Source organism: Halichoeres trimaculatus, unplaced genomic scaffold, assembly GCF_033239565.1.
Source record: "Halichoeres trimaculatus isolate MK-OKI-2021-1 unplaced genomic scaffold, fHalTri1.1 fHalTri1_scaffold_15, whole genome shotgun sequence".
NCBI classification, from domain to species: domain Eukaryota; kingdom Metazoa; phylum Chordata; class Actinopteri; order Labriformes; family Labridae; genus Halichoeres; species Halichoeres trimaculatus.
Genome location: NW_027437193.1, coordinates 14514177 through 14524552, shown reverse-complemented (window position 1 = coordinate 14524552; position 10376 = coordinate 14514177).

Genomic DNA, 10376 nt, shown 5'->3' with positions numbered 1-10376 from the left:
AATTAAGTAGCGGAGATCTTAAAAGTTAAAAAATATACATTTTGATGATTGAACTTTTACTTTGAGATAACTATCTTTAAAGGTTTTAAATAAACCCACTATCCCCTCTAATGTCAGAGAATTGGATTTCTACATTCACACTTCAGCTCATTCTCTGTTTGTGGTTACACACTAACCATGAAGTGACACATTTAGACTTTATATGTAATTTATTTTCATTGCAATGAAGGTCAGACGGGCAAATTACTGAAGACAAGAGAGCTTAACGTAAGGACACAGTGGATCTAGGCTAACACAGCTGAGCTGGTCGATTTTGAATCGTTATGTATGTGGATGCTCTTGGAAATATTTAAGATTTCTAAACATTCATCAATTAATTTTGTCTGACCATTTTAATATCTAAGATACCTTTGCAAAAACATTTTATGAAAAAGAAAAACAAAACTATAAGTCACAGTAGAACAAGTGCTAGAGTGGAAAAGACTAAAATCTGTTTATTCAACGTTGACCTCTTAAGACATGCCACATATTTGAATGCACTTTTTTAAGTGTTTGATTCAGGATTAACCACCCAGGTTCAAGTCCATAAGAAAAATTATTTTTTTATAATAATGTGAAAGAAAAGTAAATAATTTACCTTTCCCTTCCCTTTTAAAACTTTTTTTTCTGATTTTATTTTATTTTTTTTTACCTTTGGACTAGTCAACTAGTTGAGATTTAAATGATCATACAAAAGATTTATGAATCAGTTGCTTTCAAATATCTCTAATTTGCAGACTGTTGACATATTATTTTGTGTTGTTTTTTTAATATAACCAGATTAAACATAGTTTTATTTCGGCATCATTAAGTTATGTAAACACATTTAACATGCATTGTCTTTAACTAATGTAGGTAAGAGTGAAAGGCATATGGATAGAACCCCCAGCTAACAATTAAGGGATCACCAACTCTACGCCACACAGCATAACCTTGTTTTCACTTTGTCATCTTTTCTACAGTGATTAATCTGTCATGATAAATACGTGCTAATCCTCAGCAAGACCATAATCCAAGAAAAAACCAGGAGCCTCATTCACAGTTTGTTGCTTGCTCTTGTGGTGCTACCACCAACTGACATGTGAGATAAAAACCAGTGATTTGTTGACCAAAGTTATGGAAACCATTCATCTGTGATCAATGCAACATGCCATGTTCCCTTTGGATCCAAATAATGAATGAAGTCTGTTTTATTAACTTGCTGCAAATCACCATGTGATTTAAACTCAGTCTTATCTTTGAGGAGGGGATGACACAGTTTCACCTTAATAAATGCAGAGACCTGTAATGGATTAACCTTTACACTCATGTGTGAGCCACAACCAGACAGAACGTCTTTCACAGTCAACTGCAGCAAGAAGTGTCGAGGTGTCGTTTCTTTCTGTTGACTTTGTTAGTTCTCAGTTTGAATTTTAGTTTTTTAAGAAGTGAAAATGCAGAAAATGGGATTATTGTATTATGCTGAGTTAGATTGATTGTTCAGTTTTACATTCACTTCAAAGGGATTAATTCACAAAAATGTATCACAACACAAAACCTTGAATTCTCACCACAATGAAAATCACCTTTCTAAGGTTACATGGTGCCTGTATTCCATGACAAGCTCTTGTCAGACAGCACTTATTAACCACTTCGTCTCCCATGAACACCTCTGTCTGTTATTAAGGCTAATTGTTAGCCAAGTTAACAGCAGCAGTGACTTCCTTTCCCCCGGCCCACTGATTTATTGCTGCGCACATTCTTGCCTGAAACGCTTCACACCAGTGCACCTGTCACTTTCCATATATTGAGATACAGTGGTCGTGGTACTTTATAAGTACTTTGACACTTTCATTGCTATGCTTATCCATGCAATACATGAAAAATACACCAGATAAACATAACCGTTTTTGTCTGTAAAGAAAGACATTCTTTCAAGAGCCAGGGTGTTTTTGTTGATGATAACAGTTTTATAGTTTTGTAATGATATGTTAGTTTTGGCACAAGGAAAGCCAGATGTTTGCAAGTAACCTCTCCGCCTTTGGCCTCATGCTCTGTTTTTAGTAAAATTAATAGCATTTTAGCTAATTAGATTTTCCAGGAACCAGAATTTTATGTTACGTCAACAAGGAGGTAATACAATGTAAATATCTACTCCACTTTAGTGCTGCTTCGGTAAATATGTAGCCAAAGCTACTGCAGTAGCCAGCTAGCTAAGTTAGTATGGCACAAATAGTTCTGCTTGCCTTGTTTACATGCTAACTTTCAGCCCGATCCTGTTTGTATTTCCACAGTCAACCGTGCCCCCTCATGCTACGCGTCCTGTAAGCCAGATACCAGTAGCTGCATTAGTTAATAAATTTAGGTGACGCCATGGCAGTGCTACACATTCTACCCCGCTAATAAATCAAACAGAGAATAAAAACCTGTCACAGTAATCAAAGAGCAACAATGGAAGATATCCAGCAATTGACCTTTGTGATTTCCATGTGGCTCTTTGTTTCGGATCGAAATCAAGCTTTGAAAGAAGACCGGTTGCTGCGAGGCTCTGATAACTGCTGCTGTAACACCACAGTTTTCCAGTTTGGGGTCAATAGAGTAATTCTATTCTATTCTATTCTATTCTATTCTATTCTATTCTATTCTATTCTATTCTGAATACAGCCACTGTCATACGATAAGTGACTATTCTGTCGACCAATCAACAGTCTGCAGTGTTGTGGCTCCACCTTCTTGGATTGGATCGGTTTAGTTTGGCACCCAAACGGAAGGGTCCCAAAAAGTGGGACGGTTCATCTCAATTTATTTGGGGATCTGGACCGAGATCACTCAGTGGAAACACCACATAATGCATGCCATACCGAGATCAACCGAACTGAACTGCTTGGTGAAAACAGGGCTTAGAGGTCACTCTACCTCTCTGTTCAGTCAAGACAAAAGCAAAATTACAAGTTTGGTTTATGTGTTGACTGCGTTCTTGTAGGGGTCCGTGTGAGAATGCTAGCCAACTACTGAGGAGGCTAACTGGCTACCAGGTGTAGCCTCACATTGGCTGCAAAGCAACTCACTTTTTGGCCCTCTTTCAGGAAGAAAGCCAAAAGCTTTTTCCCCGAAATGTTGACCCATTCTCCAAGAGCCAGACAAACTTTACGTTTAGAGGATAAACCTGGAAAAACAGGCCAAAAGTCATACAAGCATTTAATTATTGTAGTAATTCTGATTTATATGCATATATGTCCCAAACTACCCAAAAGCGTTCTCACCTAGTGGTACAAGGCTTCAGTCTGACCCATGGGGGATGACATCTCTCCCATGTCCATGATTCCCTGACCTCATCATGTCCCCCACCATTTATGTGTTACCATAAAAATCATCTGTTTCTGGCAAACGGGGCTGCTGAGTGACTTATGCCTGGCTCAGCAGCCCAGGAGTCGGCAAAGCAAGGCCAGTCCAACGTTGGAGACAGGCCAGTTCTGGATCAGCGGCCCACACACACAAAAAAAGGACCCCTTCAATCATTCCCATGGTTCTTATTCTGGGCAGCAAGCGTGGTGTCTACAGTTTCCCAGGCCCCTCCTAAAAAATGACACATTCTCAGACCAGATGCTTCAGACAGCCAGTACAGAGCTGTGATTATTAGCAGGGCCTTCTTTTTTTGTCTGAGAGAGGGGGCTGGCTATTTTTAACCAGCGATGTAAGTTTAAATATCCTTCCACCCCATGGGCACACCAAAAACTGCTGCCAGATATTGCGAGGTTTCAGCCCAGACAAGGGTGTCCATTACCGGCAATGCTACATTTACCTTCTCTCACTGCACAGGGCCCTAAGTCGAGCGCTAAAGAGAGCCATTGATGAGTGATTGAGATTGCTGTACGGTTGGTCTGCAGCTCTGTGAAGCCTTGTGACTGCTTTCTTGTTCCTTTTGTTGGCTGGCAGGGGTTGCCAGTGGCATTCCAACAAGCTATATTTCCCATACATTCCAGCATGTTTGCAGTGTGGGCTGTCAAGAGCCAGATGCGGATGACAAGCTGGGATTGAGAGCAGAATGAGGGCTGTCAAAGCTCGGCTGTATCAGCTCTGATGAAGGAAGACAAAAGCTTGCGGACGGGACAAAATACGTGCGGTGCACAGAATAGGCAGGAATGATTGTTTTCTGTGCTGACGACCAGGAAACCAAAACAATAATTTCTTATACTGTCTCTGAAAACCCCTCTTCCACCTTCTTTAGCTATACATCATAAAAATAAAAAATGTGTTAAAGCTTTTGTTGGGGGTATGTAAGTGTCACGTTTATATCATTCTTGCTTATTTTTCTGATCAAACACTCTTGCAGCTTTGATTTAAAACCATCTGAGTCTTGTGTGCTCTCTGTACAGTAGGGGGAGCGATAGAGATTTGCTTGTGAGGTCAGACAAAGTGCAATAACAGCGAATCAATTGAATCAACGTCAGACCTCTGAATGTGCTGTGTCTGGAGGTCCTGGCTTTAGTACAAGGAGTGCACAGTTCACACAGATAGTGTGTCCTACACTGAATGTGTGAAAGAAAGGCTGTTGGTTATTTGTCTTTATTCTGTCCACAAAACAAAAGAAGTTGATTAAAAATATATGGTTACCTGTAGCCTGAACGCAACGTATTAGTCAGAATGTAGTCCACAGTAATAGTTACCATACAGTGATGAATCAGTATGCATCCTCTTCAAACTGTGCCTCATAAACATACAAATTATGCAAATAGTTTTTGCGTGTACATGTAAGGGATGAACGTGATGAGATAAGTCATAAATGTGGCTCTCTGCCAAACTACTTGCAAGAATTCCTCCTTCTCCTCAGACTTCTGCAGGCGCCAGCCACCGCTGCACTGGAAATGACTACACCGAGGGGAGGAGAGAAGAGAAAGACTATTTTAGGAGTTTGCCTCTAAATATTTCATAAATAATGACAGGAATGAGTGTACATGGGTCAGTGTGAGTGTATGAGTCACTTAAAGTGCCCGAGATTAAAGAAAATGAATGTGATGCACAGAGAAGTGTGTGTGTGTTTTTGTGTGTTTGTGCATTCATTGTTCTGCAAGGGGGGGTCAATGGAAAGAACATGCAAACTTTAATCATTCCTTTTCTCTCTTAGGCTCTCTCTGTCTCCTCCTTCCATCCCTCTTTCCCTCATCTTTCCATCTCTCCAGGGGAGGAAGGTCTCTGAGTTTCTCAGGAATGTTGACTTCTCTGTGCCTCAGTCCCCTGGGGGACGTTGGTAGGGGTCTTGACCCTTCTCCTCCTGTATCCCTGGAGCCTATCAGCTAACTAAGTTAGCATGAGATAACTCTCTGCTCCTGGCCTCTCGTTGCAGCCTCTTTTCCTTCCCTCCTTTTTTTGTTTCAGTCACCCTGAGCCGACACGAGACATGAGCTTCATTAAAAGCACTACAACATCCATCACATTTCTGTATGAAGTTGACCTATGGCTGAATTTATCTTTCATTTCCCATCCTCTTTCACTTACACTATATGAGTCCAGACAATTATGAAATTTCCATTATTAATCTGCTTTAAGGAGCAGTTCTACTGTGACATCTTTGAGGGTATGCCCCACTTAAGGTTCAGTCTTATCTGTCACACTCTGGAACTGTTTAAAGTAGGGCTGTCATTTTAACGCGTTAATTAAATTAATTAATTACACCGCAAATTGACGCATTATAAAAGTTAACCCAGATTAATCTGGATCCCAAAACCGCGGGGGGGTTCAAAAAATGCACTTATTTTCTAATGTCTGGCATTTACAAACCGTTTGTGCTATTCAAAAGCTGAAAAAAAAGTGGTGTTCTCATCAGATTCTCAAATTTCCGATGGTCCCTCAATATATCACACGTCAACATGCTTTAAACCGGGGGGAAGCGAGAGTGATTCCCCACCTTATTTTTTAAATGTTTTTTAATATCTTTTAATGTAATTCTAATGTCCTGGAATTCAAATTCTTTTTAGGGGGGGACCGATTAATTAGATTAATTAATTACAAATCCTGTAATTAATTAGATTAATTTTTTTAATCGCCTGACAGCACTAGTTTAAAGACAAAAGATTAAGATGAGAGAAGCTTTTATGTGACCACACTCTGGCTCAGTCAATCAGACACAACACTTGTTAGCCACGTACTCTCAAAATTGTGTTACAGTGCTGTTGTTGGTCTTACCTTGTGGTGCTACAATCACCTGAAGACGCTGCAGTCGCATCTTTTACATGGTGTGAATGTCAGTGGGTAGGCACAGTCTCGTATGTACTAAAGGTTAGTTGTTCTTGTTTTGGAAAACAGTCATGCTAAAAAGCTCTAACATGCATCAGTCTTTGGTCAACGTGTTTTTTTTTTTTTTTTTTTTTTTTTATTATTAAAGCCAATCATTTCCTCTGCAAACATTAGTTACTTGCCTGTCATGGATTACAGTGACATATTGTATTCGCATTCAGTAATCTTGACTCAGTGTATCATGTATCTTTATAAATCATCATTATGATCTGCAAAGTTGAACATTACTGACTATTCACAGGCAACAGCACTGGTACACTTTTGTTTTTTAAAGAATTACTGGACAAACTTCCAGCCTACTTTTGTAACATTCTCCTTATCAGCTCCGTAAGGGCGTGGTCACATTGGCAAACTGTATCATACTTCAGCACGCCTCAACCCAAAAGTCCAGTTAATTTAGCCAGTTTGACCGCAAGCGTGTTGTGCTTCAGTGCAGTTCACTTCATGCACAAGCAGACATGAGGTATGATCCATGACGTATGATCGCTGTGACTGCTACTTGTCCTACTGACAATGGTTTTAAACAATAGCGGGGACATTAGAGAGTTGTGTTGGACTAAAACAACTTAACATAAGCCAAAACGTCACTGATGTTGTATTAGTGCTCTCTGTGTCACATTGTGCGGATTCTGATGGTGGGCCATGCGTGTCTTAAATCTGGTTTATACTGATGCAGTGTGAGCACAGGCCGTACTCTCCAGCAGGGGAACGGTGCTGCAGGGGGGCAATCGTGCTTGAGTACAACGCGGTTCAAATGGCCAGTGTGACCGTGCCCTAAGTTACCAGCCACTCTCTTCCAAGTGCTAACTTTTGAACGTACCCTGGGTTTTAATTGATTTGAGGAAAACTGCATTTTTCTCCTGCCCTCCATGGGCTTGGAATCATCTTGAATCAGAAACACTCATATCAATTAATAAATCTAAAGGGATCATAAAGAATGTGGTAGTAGAGACTTAAGCTTGTTTTTCTTGAGAGGTGCAGTATGTTTTAAAAGTTGTTTTTTCATTCAATGTTGTATTTGTTACATTTTAATATGCTGTGAATGGCTGCTACCTTTGCCAGGTCTCTCTTGCAAAAGAGATTTGAATCTCACTGGGACTTCCTGGTAAAATAAAGGTGTAAATAATAACAATGATAATAAAAAGTTAACTTGTTATGTAACTTTTAAAAAGTTTTGAGTGCTTTTGTTACCTAAAACTTTTTGAAAGTTTGGGACAAAGTATCGATATGCCATTGGTTAAAATTTTCCAGGGGCTAAATATTGATATTCCAAGATCAAGGCACACAAAGCTATAGAATTAACATGCTAGTAACTGATGAATCATACACCAAACTGAGTAATAAAAAGTAATATTGAGCCAGAAATGTAAAGATAGTATTATAAATAGTAACGATAAGATACATATCCGAGGCGTCACAGTCTCTGCCCAGGTCTCCCTCTGCTGATATGATCCACTACATGCAGGTACCGGAATCACACAGAGGAAGGCCTACTATATTGTTGCAGCTTTTAAAACCTATGAAAAAGTCTAGACTAAGTGAAGACTTTTTTTTTTTAACTATAATAATGCTATAATAATGCAAGACCTTACAAGCAGATTACCAATATACTCCACTTTGTAAATAGATTACATAATAACATTAATGCTGACATTTTTACAAACATTGGATATGTCAGTCTGTCCTGTTGAACTGCTAACATCAAATTGTTATGTTTGAAACAGGAACCTTTAAAATTATGCTAACTTTAAGATTTATAATGCTGACCCATGCAGTGACCTTTTCATGTCATGCAGACAACATTTATCAGGACCCTGACCTGGAGATGACTGATCTGCCTCCTGTTTGTTGTGTATTTTCTCAAGCCTTTCTTATTTCCCTGTCAGGTCAGTAACCCTGTGATTTTCTCCCACACTCTGGTTAGCGTAGCCCGGCTCCAGTACTGGTTCACCTCTTGTTCTCCTCACCCCTCACATTGCCCGGGGTGCAGCTTGAACTTAGGGACACGCTTTGTCCCTCACTGGGAGAACTTGGAACCAGGAGGAAATGGGAATTTTTTTTTCTTTCCAAGGTTGGGACAGAGAATGATACAGAAAACATGAGGAATGGCTTAAAAGGAGGAAACATGGAGATTAGAGGGGCTAAAAAAGAAACGGACAAACACCGTTAAAAAAGTGTGTCAGTCCAGAGAAGATGTTAAAGAACTGTTGCATGGAAATGGTGACTTTGAAGTAGCTTCAGGCCGGGATTGCTTGATTAAAAGGTCAAAGTTTGAAATGTAGAGCTTCATGTAAAAAAGGCATCTGAACTTACAACCTAAATCTGGATTTAGTTTTCCTTCACAAGTTCGTTGTATAGTGTGCCACTATTTCTTCATTTTGTGCCATTCCAAATGTGAAACCACAAAGTCCTGGCTATTATTTATTATTTACGATTTCCACCGTGGAACTGAAAAACAAAGAAAATGGTCAGGTCTAGGACTTGTGTAAAAAGAACTGCACGATTTTCCTCCCTCTTCGCTTCGAGCCATTTATTGCTCGTCTCCTAAATGAACTAGCTGCCTGCAGACGGATATTACTCATAACTCTAGCCACTGCCAAGTCCTGCTCTGAGGGCCATTAAGGTGTTTAAAGTCTGCCATTCATATTTGTGCTGCATTGCCGTTTGTCTATTTTAGAATATCCCCCTGAAGTTTTTCATAATATAAAGCAATGGTAACTAACAGCATTTGCATTATGTCCTACCATCCTGCAACCCAGAGCTTCATTCAACACCTTCATTTTATACAGCCAAATTACACCTCTGTGTTTTCCTGCAGGAATATCTTGTTTCATTTTAATTTTGAACAAGTTCAATTAGAATTTTATACAAAAAGGACTTTGGCCAATCCACAGTATTAAATCACAGAAAATCAAGTCTTATTTTCTTGATTTCCTGTCTACAGTTCTTGGCTGTTCATGTGTAACTCTGTAAATGCTGCACCCAGTACATCTGTTTATTACTTAGTTTAACTTATTTTAGCGTGAAAAAGACTGGCTTGTTTTGATTTGTATGGCTGAACCATGTTGTGATCTTCCATGTCACAAACATGTGTATGATGTGTGATGCTGGAGTCTCTGTCCTCTTTTGCCAAAATTTCAAGGTTTCATGAAGACAAGTTGGGGAGTCACTGATTTTTTGCTGAGCTGCAAACCAGCCAGCTTAGCCTCTGACCAATCTCTAACTCATAAGACATTTCATAATTCTGTCTTTTATACATTAGCTCTCTTGTTTATCATTCTGTTTTATAATTGTTTGGTTTTTAAGTACATAAAAAAAAAGTCTAAAGGCCAATCCCAATTGTCACTCTTACCCCTTCATCTCTTCGGACAACAAGACACCAGTTGATCCCCACTGCGCCAGCATCCCTAGACACTCACAGACTGTTGTAGGTAGAGTGACTGCTTACTGCTTCCAAACTGAACACATTTTTACAAAGTGATGATAAACTGATGTCAGATTAGGATGACAAATTCACAGCAAACAGACTTCACTACGATGTACTACATTACAGAAGTGATGAGGTAGCTAAGCTATGAAAAGCCAGTGTTACGGTATTCAGAAGCAATGTTATGTAGCTTCTGAATAACATAACCTTCACTTTTTATAGCATATGTAGCAAAAGTAGCTCCTAAATGCAGCTTAACTGTCTAATCATTCACAAAATGCAGCTTATTGTAGTGAAGACCGTTTGCTGTGACTTTGTCACCCTGGTCTGACATCAGTGTAGCTATTATCAGCTGTAGCTGTTACAGTGTCAAGTGGATCATTATAAGTAGCGATTTCAAAATACAATGAAGAATTCAAAACATGGCTAATCTTAATGTGAAATAGCAAAGATATCTGATTAAAAGAAATATCAATATCATAGAAATTTTGTCATACCCATTGGTTTTAAGTGAGGTCTTGATTTGTCTCTTTTCAAGGGCTGTTTAGCCCTTCCTCTTCACCTGTCTCCTTGATCTTACAAAGAATTGGGGCACCTCTTCATTACATGTGCATGCGCAAAACCAGGGGCTAAGGGG